The sequence below is a fragment of the Leptonychotes weddellii genome, chromosome 4 (assembly GCF_054177405.1).
Source record: "Leptonychotes weddellii isolate Sample4059 chromosome 4, ASM5417740v2, whole genome shotgun sequence".
In the NCBI taxonomy this organism is placed as follows: Eukaryota; Metazoa; Chordata; class Mammalia; order Carnivora; family Phocidae; genus Leptonychotes; species Leptonychotes weddellii.
This window is the reverse complement of record NC_138372.1, coordinates 159,417,311-159,436,076: the sequence shown is the minus strand read 5'-3', so window position 1 is coordinate 159,436,076 and position 18,766 is coordinate 159,417,311. Positions and strand designations below refer to the sequence as shown.

The 18,766-nt window shown below is 52.6% G+C and overlaps 1 protein-coding gene across 30 annotated transcripts in view; it reads right to left on the bottom strand.

Annotated features, from left to right (window-relative positions):
* Positions 1 to 18,766, bottom strand: part of LOC115938771 (uncharacterized) — a 331,027-nt gene that overhangs the window by 234,188 nt on the left and 78,073 nt on the right. The gene's annotated exons all lie outside the window — the stretch shown is intronic.

Here is an 18,766-nt window from a genome sequence, read left to right as displayed (position 1 = left end):
GGATTGGCAAAAACATCTGATGAGCACCTCTACCCTGTGTAAACACTGGCTTTATTAGGGTGGTAGAGAGAGGTCTGGCTCGCAGGCCTGCTTGGCTCGGGACTGACAGCAAATCTGACTCAGCGTCTCTGGGGCCCCCCTTCGGCGGTGTGTACCCGCTGGGTGGCCGGGTGGCTCACTGGCTAAGCCAGGCTGCCAGCCCCCACCGCCCCCGCACCCCCCCCCCGCCCCGATCCCTGACACTGTTAAGTGAAAACGGACAAGAGACCTCCCTGGAGGCAGCCATCAGAGGACAGAGGCGTGGAAATGAGCAACGCTAAGTTCTTGCTGCAGTCGTAGGAAGGTGCTAGCAGACTTTAACAAAAATCTTCAAATTCACGTCAATTCAAGGGACACAGTCTTGGGTCACGGTGCCATCGGCAAGGCAGAGAGACAGTGCCACCAAGGAGTCAGTTCTCCGCAGTCTGCAAACCCATTCACTGCTCTGCACGTAGGTATGGAGCGCGGGTACAAGGGTGGGAAGAGATGCCCCAAACTGGGGCCTGCAGGTGGCCTGCTAGAGCCCCTGCATTCACGGTGTCCCTTCCTACTCCGAACCTGCCAGAAGAAATCATCACACACACGTACACGCAGGCACTCACGCACGCACAGATGCACGGCCTTTGTTTTGAAAGCCAGGAAAACAGGCAGAGAGAGGTGAAGTTTTCTGGCTAATGTCAAACCTTTGGTCAGAATTTAAATCCCAGATCTGTTTTACTCTCCACAAAAGGGATCTCTCCCCTTCCGTTGGTGAGTTGAAATTTTTTTAATTTTTTATAAAGTACGCTCTCCACCCAATGCAGGGCTCGAACTCACAATGCTGCAATCAAGAGCCACGTGCTCTACCGAGACTGAGCCAGCCAGGAACCCCTATTATTTTTTAAAATAATCATAAACTTAGACAAAAGTTGGGAGCACAGTGCAAATTCTTTTTCCTGACACCACGTGGGAGCAAGTATCCGGCCGAGGCTCGAGCGCCCCCAGAATACTCGGGTGGGTACTTCCCAAAGCCAGGACCTTCTCCTCAGAACCACAGCCCACCAGTACGACCAGGAAGGAGATGCTGATACGCACAAACATCACATCCTCTGCCCGTGCAAATCAGCAGCGGGTCCACAATCGAGCGCTGCACGAATCGTCACGTCTCGTCACGTCTCGTCACGTCTTGTCATTCTCTCCTTCAATCTGGAACCAGTCCTCTGTCTTTCCTTCATGCTCATGACCTTGATGCTTCTCAAGGTTATAGGGCAATTATGTCGAAGCATGTCCCACAGTTTGCGTTTGTGTGATATTTTTTCATGACTGGATTCACAGTATGCATCTTCATTAACTTTTCCTTTTTTTTTTTTTTTGCATAATTGCAAAGCCAGAGCCTGGACAAAAAAATAAATCATCTAAGTCAACTGTGATGACAGCCTCCACCCGGGCCTTTTTCATCAGGTGCGGGAAGCCAGTGGAGGGTAGTTTCTGACTCAGCTGAGGAAGCGTCTGCAGTCTGGGGAGGGGCTCGGTCTCTACACAGCCAAAGAGATCCTGGCATCATTCTCTCAAGCCAACTTTGCTTACAAATAAAAAAAAAGAAAGAAAGAAAAAGAAAAGAGAAAAAAAAGGAAAAAAAAGACAAACCTCAGAGTTCAATTTAAAAAGACCTTTCATGCAGTGCCAGGCCTCTCCCTCGCCCAGCCCCTGTTGCAAAGTACAATACATATGTTTATCTTGCTTCTACGAAGGGGTCTATTAAAATACTTGAGGATTTTCCCCTCCTAACCCTGGCATGCTGGCTCCTCCTGGCTGCATGGCCACATATAATGAAGTGAAAAGCGGCAGTCAATTATGGCTTTCGCAAACACAGGGATCTTTCCTGAGGTTGGAAGTCACATCATTTGAAAGGCCGACTTTCTTCAAACTTCCAGGAACTGAGTGGCCCGGAGCCCGTCTATTTAAAGGTCAACCCGGCCCGGCTGCACTGGGAAGGCAGAGCTGCCTCGGGCACAGGCTTATTCTCGGCCCCTGTCCACAGCCACCGCAGCGGGCCAGGCTGAGAGGCACCGTGTCCCTTCAAAGGGAGGGGACGGGGTGCCAGAACCAGAGGCAGGGCCAGAGAGACAGGGAAGATGCAGTGATCGGTCACCTCCCCGCTGCCCACTGCACCCTTCTGAGAGACAGGGGTGGGTGCCGCACTTAACAGAGTCAGCTCGTTCAGGGCTGATCCGAGGAAGCAAAAGCCACTCGAGCCTAGTCCCGATTTTCTGGGATGTGATGGTCCTTAGGTTCCCCCTTTTAACTCAGCTCTGTGGGCAGATGGCCCCTGGACCCCCTTATAAGGTGACCAGAGGGGCAACAGCCTAGTGCACCACCGACCACATAGAAAACCTTTTAAAAGTATTTAGCCCTTAGCTTGATGTTCACGCACACAGCTGTGCATTTACTGAATCCCCCATGCTTGTCTGGCAGTTGCTTACCCTTCCAGCCGATGGCCGATCGGAGCTGCCAGGTTATCAGGAAACCATCGCTGATAGTGTCCCTAAAATGTGCCCCGCGTCCTACGGGGAGTGGCTGGCTCAGCTTCCCAGCCCAAGCTGCGCCGCGGAGAGGGGGACGGGGCCAGATTCCCAGTGCCCACCCGTCTGACTCCAGGACACACACAGCCTCCACACGCCCACCACGTTCACCAAGGCAGCGATGTCTTGAGGAAGAGAAGCCCCCGCGGGTCCCACGCTTTCTGGCAAGGAGTGCCGTGCTAGGAACTACCGACCCTGCCTGCCAGGTCCCCAACGGTGCTTCGGAGCCGGTGACATCTGTGGGGTTGCCTTCCATGGGCTCAGAGAGAAAAGGAAGAGCAACCCAGGAAGAAGGCACAATGTGAGCAAAAGCAATGTGACCCGAAAAGGGCCTGGACGGGTGACAGCCTGGCTGACAAGGCTGAAGACCCAAGGGGGTGCGGAAGCCCAGGGGTCCTCTGGGGCGTTTTTGCAGCCCCTGTGAACCAAGCGCCAACTCAATGCCCGTCACTGTCCCGGGTCACCCACCCATGTGATCTGAATCCTCCCCACAGTGGCGGGGAAGAGAGATTAGCGGTCCAGTTTGCGGATGAGCAAGTGCAGGGCCTGGAGAAGGAACACTACTGATCACCTGGTTGCTGGGTGGCCGGGCTTGCCCTTGACCCAGGGCCGTGTGGAATCAAGGCTAGTGCACCTCCCATGTGCCTTCCCAAGGCCTTTTTCTGCTGAGGTCACTGCTGACACAGGAAAGGACGCTGAAAGGGAATGGGATGGGGGGGTGGGGGGGAGAGGAAGTAGGGAGGGAGAGAGGGGAGGCAGGAGGGACAGTGCCAGGACTGTGATTCAGTGCAGACCTTTCCTAGTGTGATTAGCTTGAAAAGACTTTGAAACCAAATCCAACAAAACAAAACGCTCAGTGGGCCAAGCCAGGAAGGAAGCTCAGGCAGAGAATCTCCAAGACTCAGCGGTCATCAGAGGGGACCCAGGAAGGGACGCTGTTACCAGACAGGGTCTTAGGGTGCACTCCCTGGAAACAGGTCCTGAGATGGGCATTCTTTTTTTTTTTTCTTTTTTAAGATTTTATTTATTTATCTGACACAGAGAGACACAGCGAGAGAGCAAGCACAAACAGGGGAAGCAGCAGGCAGAGGGAGAAGCAGGCTCCCCACTCGATCCCAGGACCCCGGGATCATGACCTGAACTAAAGGCAGATGCGTCACCGACTGAGCCACACAGGCGCCCCTGAGATGGTAATTCTTGTTTGCCTATTTATTGGAGAGTATGCACAGGAGAAAGGGAGTAGGGGGCACAGCTGGCCGGTGGGGGGCGGGGGGGTTCAGCAAGGACGTGGTCTCAGCTGGACACCAGCCTCGGCCTGAGCCCACAGGAGTTCTGGCGCATGAACAGCACCACAAGGTTGACCCCACTTGGAAGCACAGGGGGCTGGCCTGCTGTACCTCTGGGGACGGGGACTAGGGGTGAGCAACGTCTTGGATGAGGCAACAAAATCTCCAGAGAATGGAGCACTGGGAAGGAACTTCAGCAGCTGGGAGGTGAGTGTGCCGTCCCCTGAATGGGACCGGGGACAGAACACCAACAGCATCCACTAAATTAGTCATCACTGGCTGACCAGGAGATGACCAGCAATGATAAGAGTGCCCATTTTTTAACATTTCCTGCCTAAGCCAGACACCGGGCCTGTGCTGAGTCAGTCACTCAGATGAGTGCTAAAGCAGCTGGGACAAGGGACGGGGGACACCAAGAAGCCCGGCACAGGTGTCCGGAGGGACATGGGAGAGCATGAAGGGCACATCACCCGAAAGCGCGTCCCTTCCCTGCTTCTCTCTCCTAAAGACAGACACCATGTGATGTCACATGAAATGGGCCAAAGACACAAACTCAGTCCCCCATTCTCCTATCCAGAAAAACCCCAACAGGATGGCCGAGGAGGCGTGTGTAGATCTTTTCAAGAGATTATATGTCATCAGATACTGTCAGTCAGAATTACCAGATAAGCCTCCTACAGTGTCTGGCATACATTCAGTGCTAAATAAAAGCTGAACGGCTTACCAGCTGAGCACATTTCAACCTCCACCACATGCTTAATGTTAACCTCCTAGACCTTTCCCAGAAGAGTGGAGACTCATTTCTGAATGAGTCTGCCACCTCCGCATGTATGTCCATCAACAGATGAATGGATACACAAAATGTGGTATATTCACACAGTGACGTATTATTCGGCCATAAAAAAGAACTAGGCATTGATACATGCAAGAAGTTTCAGGGACGAAACTGGGAAATATTACGCCAAGTGAAATAAGCTAGTACAAAAGACCATGTGTATAATATGAGGACACGTACATGAAACAGACAAACAGGCAAATCCATAGAGACAGAAAGTAGACCAGTGGTTGCCTCGGGCTGGGGGAGTGAGTGGAGAGAAACGGGGTGACTGGTCACGGATACAGCCCTTCTTTTTGGGGTAATAAAAATGTTCTCAAATAGACTGGGATGTTCGCACAACTCCAGCAACATATTAAACCCACTGAACTGTACACTTTAAGTGGGTGACTTGTAGGGTATGTGAATTATATCTCAATAAGGCTGTCCTATGGCGCCAGGCCAATAACACCACCAATGCTGATCCCAGCCACTGTGCAGACATGTTAGCTGTGGCTTCCAGAACAGTCTGTGCCAGGTCTGAACAACTCCACGAACACAAAGACATGTGTCCCCGAACACACCCCCTGACAGAGGGAAGACCCTACCAGCTGAGAGCCAAAGGTTTTTCAGAATAGCTGCTCCCCACCCCCGCCCCCCCCCAAAACTCTGGCCCTCGCAATCCAACGCCACGACAGAAGGGCCATGCAGCGGACGGCCTGGAGCTCTTATTTTTGTCTCCCGCCCCGAGCAGTTCCTAAACAGTGGGAGTTAAATATTTATAAAGAAGTCACTGTTTAATGTTCCATCTGTACTTGCGAAGCCTGACGCAGGGAAATGCTGAAGTGACAGCTGATTATACAACCCAGGGGAAGCCCGCGCACCGGGGTGCCTGACAGCCCCCAGGACTCCAGCCTCACCTTCCCTGCCTGTTGTTTCCCGCCGAGCTGCCTTCCTCCTTCTCGGGGAGCCCTCCACTGCCACCCTCCTCCTCCTCCCTCCTGCCCACCAAACCAGAGGAAATAGCCCTTTTGGCCAAAAGCTGCAGGTCTCATGGTTCCTGATGAGTTGCTCTGAGCAGTTCCTGAGCGAGCAGGGTGCAGTGGGTGGGGGGCGTCTCCCTGCAGAGAAGCAGCGCACACAACGGGGGACCTCCAAACCAGGGCGGCAAGAGGTGCACACGTGGACCAGGATTGCCTTCTGAGGATCCCCCACCCCAAAACTGTCCTCCCAGCAGGTCAGTGCCAGGCACCAATCTGAACATGACATCGAAGGTGAACACGGGGACCCAACTCCCAGACCTCACAGCCCAGCTTCAACCTTCTCTGCCTCAGTCTCCCCAGCTGTAAAAGCCTCCGGGAAGGCCTGGCTGATTTACAAGAGTCGCTTCTGAGCATGAAATAAACATGACATTGAGGGTGAACACCGGGACCCAACTCCCAGGCCTCACAGCCCAGCTTCAACCTTCTCTGCCTCAGTTTCCCCAGCTGTAAAAGCAGCCTGGAAGGCCCAGCTGACTTACAGAGTCGCTTCTGAGCATGAAATAAGATGGAACTTAGGGGCATCAAGCACACGTAGCCATTCTTATCGTGATATGAAGATGACCACCACCACCTGCTTCCCTTTCCTGGCTCCATCCTCACTCGGCTGTGACCTTGGGCTATTCTGGTTGCTTGTCCCTGCCCTCCACAGTGGCCTAATCAGCAAATGGGAATGAAGGAGGCAGGGTGGGGAAACGGTCTTTGCAAACTAGGAAATACTGTTTCTGACGCCTGTTAGGGGCTGTCAGTGTTGCTGGTAAACTGCAGGCGCGGAGGTGAACGCTCACGCTTTCCCTGTCACCCCCGGGACTCCTTCTGGGGCCTGGGCACGTCTGAGAGTGGCTGATGCGCAGGGGCTGTAGTACCTGCTGCTCTGGGAGACAGCTCCACCAGAATCTGCCTTCCCCATTTGCCCCTGGAACTCCCACCCACTCCATGTCCCCAGGGCCCAAGGCAAGGGCAGAGGGGAGGCCTTGCCCCAGCCTGCTGGGCAGGAGGCTCTGAGCCAGGGGGACCCAGATCAAAAGGCAAGGTCCCTTTCTTCAGGGACTCTCCCTTGCTCCGGGAGCCAGACACAGAAAGGACTCAGGTGAGCACAGGTGCAGAGGGGATCAGGGGGCTCAGGGAGGTGTGCAGGCCAGGCAGGGAAAGGGGAAGAATGGGGGCAAAACCTGAGCACAAGGAACCGCGTGAAGAACAGGACCCAGAAAAGAGCTGCTTGACTCGAAGCCACTTAAAATCGGGGCCAGATATTTATAGTCAGTGGGGCAGACGCATGTCGTGAAAAGACAAGAGGCAAGCACCTGCTTTGGATACTCAGCCCCACCCATCTGGGTGTGACCTTGGGCCACTCGGGTCACTTGTCCCAGCCCCCTTTGGGGGGGGACTTTACGAGAAACAGAAAATTATCAATATCAAACATTTTACATTCAGAACTTAACGATTTAGCATTTATATATTACAAATCTATAAGGCATTAACTACAAATCATTATAAATACAAAGGAGGTCTGTCTTATACTTCAATTCGAAGTTATCATTGTAAACTTCGCTCTAAGTGTTGGTCACACAGAGAATGAATCCAATGCCAAGGCTTTTCTCACCTTCTCACCACACACTCTGGCACAAAATAGAAACTCCCTTCGCTCCTCATTAAAAGGACTGTTTTACAAAAGACCTTTCCGGACTTCCTCAATCTTTCCAAGGCCTCTTCATTTTTTTTTTTTTTTTAAGATTTTATTTATTTATTTGACAGAGAGAGACACAGCGAGAGAGGGAACACAAGCAGGGGGAGTGGGAGAGGGAGAAGCAGGCTTCCCGCGGAGCAGGGAGCCCGATGCGGGGGCTCGATCCCAGGACCCCGGATCATGACCTGAGCCAAAGGCAGACGCTTAACAATTGAGCCACCCAGGCGCCCCTTCAGTTTTTTTTTTTTTTTATTCTTTTATTTCTAAATCACTTTCTTTTGGTTTGCATGGAATCATCTTTTCTTTCTCTCCTCCGCGTTAACTGGGCTGATCCTGCCAGAGCCCCCAAGCCTCCCCAACAGCAGTCCTCAGAACCCCTGCCTGCTTCTCTCTCCCTAGGCTGCAGTAAGTACCCTCTCTTTACCCTCTAGTTCCCTTTGCAGTTGCTTCCCCTGCCAGTGAGGCCCCAGGAGGGCAGGGGTCTGTGTCCACTTTGCGGGCCGTATCACCCCCAGGGTATCAAGCACTGCAGTGCCTGGCACACAGAAGGTGTGAGACCGGTGTGCGTGATTCAAGGAGCCTGCCCACAGTACCTGTGCCTGCAACAGGAGACCCTGCGGTCTGGGCAAAATGCGCCATTTCTGGCCACTGATCTGCCTTAGAGAGCAAAAGCCCTGGTACCCAACTCCCCCACGGTCACGGCACTGAAAAAGGGGGCAACCGTGAACAGGACAGATACATACTTACCACAGCGGCATGTGTATTCACCAATCGAAAGGCAGGGTCTTTCTTTGGGCCACTGACTGGAGTTGCAAATTGTCTTTCTTGCCAAATACACCCTCACCGTGCAAAATCTACAATTTCTGACTTCCACTGCTTTAAAGCAGTACAAAATTAGTCATCTGCAAAGCACATGGAATACAGACTCCTTATAGTTTTACTGTGTCCTTTTTTCCCCCTCTATCTTTTTACAGCTGTTTTGCCCCTAAGTGATTCAGTGACAACTTCTTAGCAAATCGACGTTATCCGTTCTTTCCAAAGTACTAAACTTAGTTTTCATGCAACAACTCTCTTTATACTCAATTTTCATCAGGTTATGTAACATTTAATTACCAACACAACTAACTTTTGGCCAGCCCAGGAATCCGAGAGTGGGAAAAGGCTTCTGGCACACCAACAGCAACAGCGAACATTTAACGGGTGTTTGCCACATGCCAGAAAACACTGTTCTGAGCGTTTACATGTATTAACTCATTTAATGCTCATAAACACCCTAGAAGGTAGGTACTCCTCTTCATCCAGTTTTACAGAAGCCTACAGGCGCAGAGAGGTTACCTAACCTGACCAAGGTCACACAGCTAGTCAGGAGCAGAACAAATGTCTTCATCTGGAAAACTGGACTCGCGGGTAGCCCACCAGCCCCGGGGCCTTCAGGGAGCTTGAGGCCTCACGCAGTTTGCTGCACAAAGAATGGGCAGCATCCCTCCCCGGCGAGGGAGCCAAACAGAGGTCAGTGAAGAGTTTCTGCTATTCTTGCCCTGGACTGACAGATGTTTACAAGGCCTGGCCATCAGCAAATGACTGATTATCGTCAGATGTGGGTGGGCTGGATGCTAGCAATGAGTTTATTAGTGCGTATTTTCATGTTATGATGACTTCTGCCCCCCTGGACAATCTGTCTGTAGGAACACAGATACGGAGGACCCCTCAACTCCTGTGTGGCTGAGGCATGAACTGTTAGTCCGGGGAGGGCAAGAAATGAGGTGGGTTCAGAGCTAAACAGAGTTCAGGGCAGATGTACGGGGCCAAGGGGTTTGGATGAAGCGTCGTCTATACATGCTGCTTCGTTGTCCACCAACCAGCCTGCTGCTTCTCGCAGCGGATGGCAGGGGATGCAGATCCCTCACCTGCTGGTGTGCCAAGCAGTGCGGAGGTGCGGGGGGGCCTGAAAATGGGATGGGGGGCTTACAGGTGAAGCCTTTCCTTCCACTTTCTGACCTGCCTAGAGACGCCCACAGGACTCACACTGCTGGGCCTGGATGTACCCACCCATACCTTAAACGGATGAGGCCCAGAGGGTCTGAAGGCCCTGAGCAGAAGCCAGACACGTCTGCCAGGTAGACAGGTAAGGTGTCTCACCTGGCCTCTCAGTGTCATGTCTCTTTCCCTGCCCTGTGCCACAGTCCCCCCGAGCAGTGACTGGTGGGGGGAGGGGGCCACAACCCCCCCTCCCAATTTCACAAAAGGAGGGCAGAAGTACTCAGTCTCCAAAGGCCCCCTCCTGAAACCCAGGCACACTGACACAGTGTTGCTAATTAAATAACTGCAGAGGAGAGGGTCAAGAAAAGGAAATGGCTTTGCTACCTGAATCCCTTCCATGGGGTGGAAGAGGTCACCTCGCTATTTCTTGAGATAAAAAGCGTCAAAGAGGAGGTCAGGGAACATTCCGCTTCTCAGTGCTGAAAAGGTGCCACGCTGGAGAGTACAGACTCTACGGCAGCCCAGGTGCTACCCGAAGTGTGGGGGCAGGGTCTTTAAAAATACAAGCACAAGGGGCGCCTGGGTGGTGCAGTTGGTTAGGCATCCGACTCTTGGTTTCGGTTCAGGTCGTGATCTCGGGGTCGTGGGATCGAGCCCTGTGTCAGGCTCTGTGCTGAGCACAGAGTCTGCTTGGGACTCTCTCTCCCTCTCCCTCTGTCCCCACCACACACACTCTCTCTCTTTCTCAAATAAATAAATAGTTCTTTAAAAAAAAATAAGCACACAAAAAAATGCCACCTGAGACCTTCCTGCTCTCCTGTTTATATGGGGGGCTGGTCACGTCCCTGATCTCCACATGCAGTCACATGGTGAGGCTGGGGATGCCTACATGCACTCAGCATGTGCTGTACGTTATTCCTTTAACTTCGTCCTCAAACAGTGCTCAACAGCTGGGGAAACAGACTCAGGGAGATTAAGTGGCAAAACCAATGCCAACCTGCTGGGTAAGCAGTTAACCCAAGGAGATGACCACTTAGAAGGGACATGGCATCTGCCATCATCAACTTGGAGGCTGTCATCTGTAAGAAGGGTCTGTTTCATAAGGAAGGTCCCCGGGATCAGAACCCAGAGAGCTGGGAGAAAGAGCCCATACCTCAGCAGAAGGAAGTACATTAGAACTGTGAATGCCACCTTTCAGTGGTAGTAAGTGCCCCATCAGTGGAGGTATTTAAGGGCACACTGGACAGACACGTGGCTGGGTTGCTACAACAGGAGAATCAACTTATCTCACCTGTGGTTGCGGTCCCAGCCTGGACTGCAGCAGGGATTCCATGAGCGAATCAAGTCTTAAGCATCTGCTTGCTGTGTTCTGCATGCACGCAGCAAAGTCCATACAACCAGCATGTTTCAGGTTCAAGTTCTCTAACCTCTGTTCATTCCCCCCACCCCCAAAAGCTAGACAACCCATACGGTGGCACAAGCAAAGTCTCCTTTCTCCATTGAGCCATCACCCAACCATTTGCAGAGGACCTACTATGTGCCAGGTGCTGTGTGGGGAATGTGGATGAAGAATGCAAGTCTCTAGTTCCTTCTTCTAGTGCCTACAGCACAACGGGTCAAGTTCATCAATGACAGCAGAAACCGGTGCATGTTCCTGGGCCCTGAGGACTCCAGACGGTGCATCAGAGCAGTTGTGGAGGCCACAAGAGTTGGTAGTTCGATCATGCCCACTGACAAAGGAGGCCAGAGGCCAGAGAGGACAAATGGCTCCCTATGTCCACCCAGTGAGTAGAGAGCCAGCCTTCAAATTCAGCCAGTCCAACTGCAAAGGGCACCCGCTTTCCATGATGCTGCCAGGTGCAAGGAGACACATTCCGGTACCAACGGGAAGCCCCCTCTGCCAGGAAAGTCAGAACCTGCCTCTGCCATCTGCACTCCTCCACCATGGCCTTGAAGGTCATTCCACCCATTTCTTTATATTTCACCACTGGCCCAATCCAATTCCAGTGGCACTGACCGCCCCGGATGCAGGCCAGAGCCAGGCCACGCTCCGATAGCGGAGATGAAAGGCAGCGCTGCAGTGTGCACGAGGTCCCAACAAATGTCAACTGCTTTCATCAGGAAAACCCCAAATTACCCGCTCTTACACACAGTCTTTCATCTCCGACAGGGCAAGCAGAGGCTGCTTATTAGAAAAGCTGCCTTGTCCACAATCTCCCTGGCGGAGGCTGGGACTCAGGGAACACAGGCCAGCGTGCCCCCGCTCAGATGCGCAGCACTGGCTCGCGGAGGGGCGGCAGGGCTGTCGGAAACACGGGCCCCACTCTGCCCTTGGCCGCTGACTAACCGGACAGAGCGCAGTTCTGTCCCGGCCCGCCACCACCACTGCGGGGGGAGGCCAGCGCCAACACACAGCCATCCCCAGAGCCGGAAGCAGGGGCGCCGTGCCCGCCAAGCTGCCACTCTGTGCCTCCCACACACACAGCCTGCAGCCCCAGGAAGCGGAGGTTTGGGACCGCAAACATAAATGTACAGCAGCACTGACCAGCCCCTCTATTTCTTCCTTCTTTCTTTTTCTCTCTCTTCTCCAGCAAAGCCGGCAATTGAGAACTCCACATCACAGATTCCTGTGGCTCCAAGGGGCCTCTTGAGGTCATCATCACCATTCTCCCACATCAAGACAAGCCCATCCTGAAGCTGTTGCAGAAGGCAGGCTGCAGTCCTCAGTAAAGGATCTTAGGGGAGGCTGCTGGCCTGCCTCGTTGCTATGAGCGCAGTCTGCACCTTTCTGAATCACAGCAGCCATTACACTTGATTTTCCTATTTTATTCCAATATCTATGTCCCACTCATGACTGTGAGCTCTTACGACCTCCCTGTATCCTCAGGACTCAGCATACTGCCTGGGCCAGAGGGGCTACCTAGTAAATGTGGGTTATGCGTGGGTGGGTGGGTGAGTGGGTGGATAGGTTTGTGGATAGGTGGATGAGTGGGTGGCTGGGTGGATATGTCAACGAGTGGGTGGGTCAATGGATGGGTGAGTGGGTGGGTCGATGGATGGGTGGGTGGGTGAATGTGTGGGTCGACGGATGGGTGGATCAGTGGACAGATGGATGAAAGTTCAGACAGAAAAGAGAAAGACAAAAGATGGTTGCAATTAGGGGCTATCAAGCACACCCACTGTAGACTGCCAGAATCTTCAAATTTGGGGGCCAAAAGGAACTTGAAGGATCTTCCAAGTGTCCTTCCCCCCTCGCTTTGCAGATGTAAAAAACGAAAACTCCCAAGACGGGTTGCCGTGTCCATGGTCACATGACTGCGACTGAGCTAATCCACAGTAACACCTACAGCTTTTGGCCACCTCAATCAGAAAGAATAAATGCTAATCCAACCCGCTGTCAGAACCAAAATGATGCTCACACCCCTGACTAGTACACAGACACTGCCTCTTACCCCAACCGTAAAGCTTCAGTTATGTGCTCCTAAAAAAGTGATGGAATCAAGCTGAAGAGGGCCCAGGGACGAAGTGATGTGGGTCTTCCACCTTGATAAAGCCAGCTTCAGGCAACAGCCCAACAACTTCCCATCAGAAATGCCAGTCCTCCCGTCTCTGCCTGAAATCACACACCTCTGCAGGGTGAGGGGGGAACAAAGCTGAGCATCTGCATCTTCCTCCACTATGTCTTCCTGCAATACTTCTCACTAAGTAAGAAAAAGCAGCTCAAATCCAAAAACCAGAATGAAACTGTCCATCTCCAGCTTCATTATGGAGAAGAGAGACAAGTCAATCCACAACTGTTTCCTGATTACCTCCTGCGTGTTTGGTCCGGGGCTAAGCGCACACAAAGGACAATTAGAAGTCTAAATCATGGACCAAGCCCACAATTCAGGTCATGGACAGCCTCCTGCTCCTTCATTCTCTTGTTCAGGCAGCAAATCAATACTGAGCACCAGTCGCATGCCCTTCGGCTAAATTTTGGGGTTTGGGTCTGTTTTCTGCTGAGTATGCAAGAACGTTGACCTTGATTCAAGGAGTGACCTGCCCATCCCTCATGTCCAAATGGTGCTTTTTCACCCTAAAAGCCCAGACACAGATACAGTCAGTCCTCACAACCACCCCAGGGAAGATTCCTGAGTGTTCTCCTGCTCTCCTATGACACATTTAGGGAAACTGAGGTGCTGCGGGTTTAAGAGACTCATCCATGATCACACAGCAGGACTGTGATTCAAACCTTCATCTTTACATAATAAAATTAAAAAAAAACAAAAACAAAAAAAACCCTTCGTCTTCCATTTTCTTGCAGCTACAGATCTTTGCCTCCTTGGGAAGGAGGTGAGCAGTGTGTGTTGGAAAAAGATCCCTGTAGGTGGGTGGCCAGAGTGGACCAGGCTTCAAAGGACTTGGGATTGAGGAAGGTTCGGGGCAGGTGTCTCCTGAAAGGATATGAAGCTGAGTTGCCTGGAGTCAAGGCAATGCACCCATGGGCTGAGCACAGTTTCTGACGTGAGCTTGCAAAGCAAAGCCAAACAAAAGCCTTTTGTGTTGCCCAGGAAGAAGAGTACAGAAAAGTGATCAGGTCCGACTCAGATAAGTCCATGTTCCACATCTGCCGGTGCCTCTCTAAACGATGTGCCCTGAACCTCTACTTTCTCACCTGTGAAATGGAAGTAACAGAGCCCATTCCATCTCTATCAAATTCACTGGGGCCAAGAGTCAGACATAAAGCACGTAGAGCACGTGCCCTATGTTTCCTCTTTTTACCCCAGGGGGACCCAGGTGTGTTTGTTTTAGTTGAGGTGAAAGTCACAAAAAATAAAAGTAACCATTTTAATACACACAATTCAGTGGCATTTAGTACATCCACGATGCCATACGACCACCTGTCTACTTCCGGAACATTTCCATCACCCCAAAGTAACACCTCATCCCCATGAAGCAGGTATGCCCCATTGCCTCCCAACCCCAGCAAACACCAATCTGCATTCTGTCTTTATTCTGGGTATTTCCTAAAAATGAAATCATGCAATATGTGGCCTTTCATGCCTGGCTTTTTTCAATGTTTTTGAGGTTCATCCATGTTGTAGCACGTTATTAATACTTCCTTCCTTTATACATAAAGGAGTGTGTATCCACGAGTGCAATCACTAGGTCACAGGGCAATTCTATAGCAAACTCTGTGAGGGGCCACCAAGCTGTTTGCCACAGTGACCGTCACCCTGTTACCCACCCCCAGCAGTGCACCGGGCTCCAACGTCTCTACACCCTGGCCAACACCTGGCATTTTCTGCTCTTTTGAAAGTATGATTACAGCCATCCTAGCAGGTACAAAGGGATGGCTCATGGCTTTGATTTACACATTTCCCTAATGACTAATGAAGTTAGGCATCTTTTCATTTGCCGGCCATTTGCATATTTCCTCTGGAGAAAGGTACATTGAAGTCTTTTGCTCATTTTTGAATTGGGTCGTCTGTCTTTTTGTTGTCGAGGGCTCAGCTGTGCAGGGGCAAGGTGGTGGCAGACTCCTCTGCCGCCTCAAGATGAACAGTCTGGTGGTGACAGGCACCTCACACAGATGGGCCTGGGGCAGGACAGCCCTGGGGGCAAGGCCCAGCCCTGCACTCGGAGAGGCCGCACCTGTCCCGGGATGAGCATCCCAGCAGAGCAAAGACACAGCTAAACTGGGCTGGGAAGTGGGATCTGTGAGGAAGGCGGAGCGGGGCCAAGATGACTTAACTGGAGATGACTTAACACCTTCCACTGGCCTGGAGTGGCTGAGCAGGGGATTGGCGGAATCAGTGGCCAGCTGGCTTCTACTTCCACAGCAGAGGGAGGGGGGAGGAGGTGTGCACAGCGGGTGAGCTGGAGGAAGTGCTGCCAGCCCAGAGAGCATTGTGAGGCCCCGAACCTGGCCGGATCTGCCAACACCTGGAACAGAACACAGACCACCGGGCGGGCGGGTGGGGGGTGGGGGGGGTCCACCCCCACCCGCGCGGCGAGCAGCGTCCCCATGGGGCATCACGCTTACTGCTGCCATCCCTCACTGAAACACCAGAGGTAGGACTGGCCGCAGTCACACATGGCCCAGCAAGAACCCTGATCCCCCATGGCTTCCCAGTGCCAAAGGGCACACGCCAGGTCAAGCTCGGTGGAGAATTTTCTGATCACCGAGCTACAGAGGGAATCCTGGTTTGAACGCCAGGTACTGCAAGCAGACGTGTAGAGGAAGCCATGCCTAAGCCTGGGGGGGGCAAAGCACTCTCTCCACACCGGAGGAAAGCACGGGCACTCTGGGGACACCTGCACGGAAAGGCCAGATGGACAGGGTGACGTGAGCTGAGTTGGCAGAAGTCAGCAAGAAAGGGAGGAGAAGACGTAAGAGTGACCCTATATTAGGTGTCAGTGGACCTGACTTCAAGCCTAATGTCACCATTTACAACTTGCAGAATTCTGGAAAATTCCTTAACCACTCACAAGCCTTTCTTTCCTCATCCATTACAATGGGAATCACCAAACTTCTTCACTAGGATGGTGGTGGGATAACCAGTGGTGGGGGGAAGAGTCAGCTCCAGCTTCACGGAGCCATCGCCTGGCAGAGCGCCCACCTGCGTGCGCTCGGCAGCCTGTCCCTGTTCAAATTCCCAGCCGGCCACTTACTCTCTGAGGGATCTTTGGCAGATGACTTAACTCCTTCGAGTCTTAGTTTGTTCATCTTTAAAATCGGAGTGGTAATAACAGAACCTATCACGTTGGGCAGTTGTATGGGTTACAAGAGTTAACACATGTAAACCACTCAAGGTGCCCAGGAAGTACCCCCAAAATTTAGCTAGCTATTATGATTAGACAACCTTCAGGAAAACAGTCCTTCCCCCTCAACTGTCTGCGTGGTTAGTACAGATATCTGCAGTGAGCTGAATGCCAGCTCCAAATGCTCACGCCACAGGGTCACAGAATTTTTAAACAGGGGGATCTGTTCACTCTTGAGGAAGTGAAGAGACAGCCCAAAGGCTCACCAAACTAGGGGCATTCAGCCAGGTCTCCTCCAAAACCCAGTCCTGCCCCTGCCCCCAGCCCCATCCACCAACTGCCCACACTGAGCCGCGCCCATTCTTTATCCATCGTGAGCCAAGCACCACCCAGAGACCTGTGGTGAGGTTCCGTTAAAACAGTTTATGGAAAGGAAAGCTGCTCCTTCTGTCTTCGCCTAAGATAAGCGTAGTCAGAGACTGGAGAGGAACCAGGACGTCACCTGCAGCACTGACTCCTGGTCACAACAGAGACATTCTCAACGTCCCTGAGCACAGCACAGCAGGACCAGCATGCGCTCAGACACAGCTGGTGTTCAGCTCTAGTTTGGTGGCTATGTCTTTGGCAAGTCCCTTAACCCCCCTGGGCCTCAGTTTCTCATCTGTCAATCAGGGAATCCACAGGGGTTGTAGTGATGAGACATAAGGAGCCCCAGAGTGCACCTGGCACACAGTCTCTTCCCGGATTCCAGCCCCACACTTTATAGCCGCTGGAGAGATCGCCCTCGAGAACCCCCGCTCCCGGGCTAGCCCCTAGAGAGCCTCTGCAAGGCCTGCAAGTGGAGTGCTAGCAGCGGGGGACCCGTGGCCACCGGGCTCTGTTGCGTGGGTCAGCGAAAGCACGCTCAGGAGCACTCCAGGCTGCAGCTTTCCTGGTGACAGCTCCCAACACAGACGTGCCTGGATCTACTTTAATGTCCAGAACAAAGGAACGTGGCTGTCAGCAAAAGGGAAAAGTTTCCAAGAGGAGCTGGGCAGAGGCCGGAAACAAAAGGGGAGGTCACCTATTTCTGGGGGTCCTGCCTGTTCAGCCTCCCCCAGACCCTGAGCGTAAGCCCTTGAGAGTGACCCTGTGGGAGGCTGAAGGAAAGTCTGCACCCCTATCCATTCCCAGAACCCTCAGTGGTTAATTACACGGCTCTGGAGTCAGACTGCTGGCTCTGGAATACAAAAGCAGCCACTTTTAGCTGGGTGACCTCAGACATTATACTCAACCTCACTGATCCTGTTTTTCTTGTTTGTAAAATGAGGCTAATGACAGCACCGCATCTCCTAGGATGACCTCAGGAATTAAGTTATATAACAGATGGCCAGGACTTAACCACTGGATCGATGTCGGCTATGATTATTAGCTACTAATCGAATTATTACCATCAGCGAGTCATTTAATTTCACTGATCCAACAAGTGGGGGCTTTGCAGTTGTCCATCTGATAGAGATTCCCAGCAAATGAAGACAGTTCAGAAAAGAGGAAGGCATTAGCATGTTCTCCCAGATTCCTACAAGCTTGACCATCTCAGCTCAGGATTTCACACCTGCCCCATGGAATAGAGGTTCTCACCCCCAGTTTGCGGATGCGGACACCACAGCTCAGGGGCCCAGGAAACAGAAAGTGAGTCAATTCTTTCAGGAACAAAAACAAGCTCCAAAAGCATCCCCTCCTGGTGCACATTTTCATCACCACCTCCCCCCCGCAAGTTCATGCACATCTGCTTCCAACCCCCAGCACCCCAACCCTCCTCTCCTGAGTCGAGGGTGGAGCCTTAATTCGGCATCCTGCCAACTGTTCTTCCCACCCTAATGTGGCAGAGCTGATCTCAGGGCAAGGGTGATGATGCACACGGTGTGCCTGGGCCCACCCCTGCACCCCACCACCGGCACCTGGGGGCTCACCCCTCACATGCACAGCCTCTCCCCCCGGCCTCATCAGAAAAACTACCTCCCCTGGCGCAGCAGGCACATGCCGAATCTTGGCCGCAGTGACAACTGCGGCACCTACAGGGCTGATGTACAAACAGTCCTCAAAGAACAAGAGCGTGAGTGCCCTGCTTCTGTCTGGTTCCAAAAGCCTGAGGCCCAGCATCTTCCTCACAACCCTCCACTCCTGGAGGCTGGTCACTGCCTCCCAGAGGGGAGTCCTGGTTCCCTCTCCCATCCCAGTGTCTCTGCAGGGGCTGCCCACGGCCCGGCTTTCCAACACACGAGCCTCCGCATTCCAGGACCCCCCCATCCTGCTCCGCACCACCACACCCACCAAGGACAGCACTGACCTCCCCCGCAAGCAGAGCTGCAGTTCTCAAAGGTGCATCCCATCCACTTAGCTTTTAAATGAACAAGAGATGCCCACGGGTCTCTCTCCAGAGAGCTTGCCGACATGCTCAACATTATGCAAGTGCCAGCTCATTAAAATAATCTCCAGATGTGAACACTAGCTTTCTTTACTCCCATTCTGCAGCTAGGGAAACTGAGGCTCAGAGAAGTGCCTGGTATCGGGTCACATGCTCGTCAGTAACAAGGCCATGATTCAAACTCAGGCCTTCTCACGCTCAGACACAT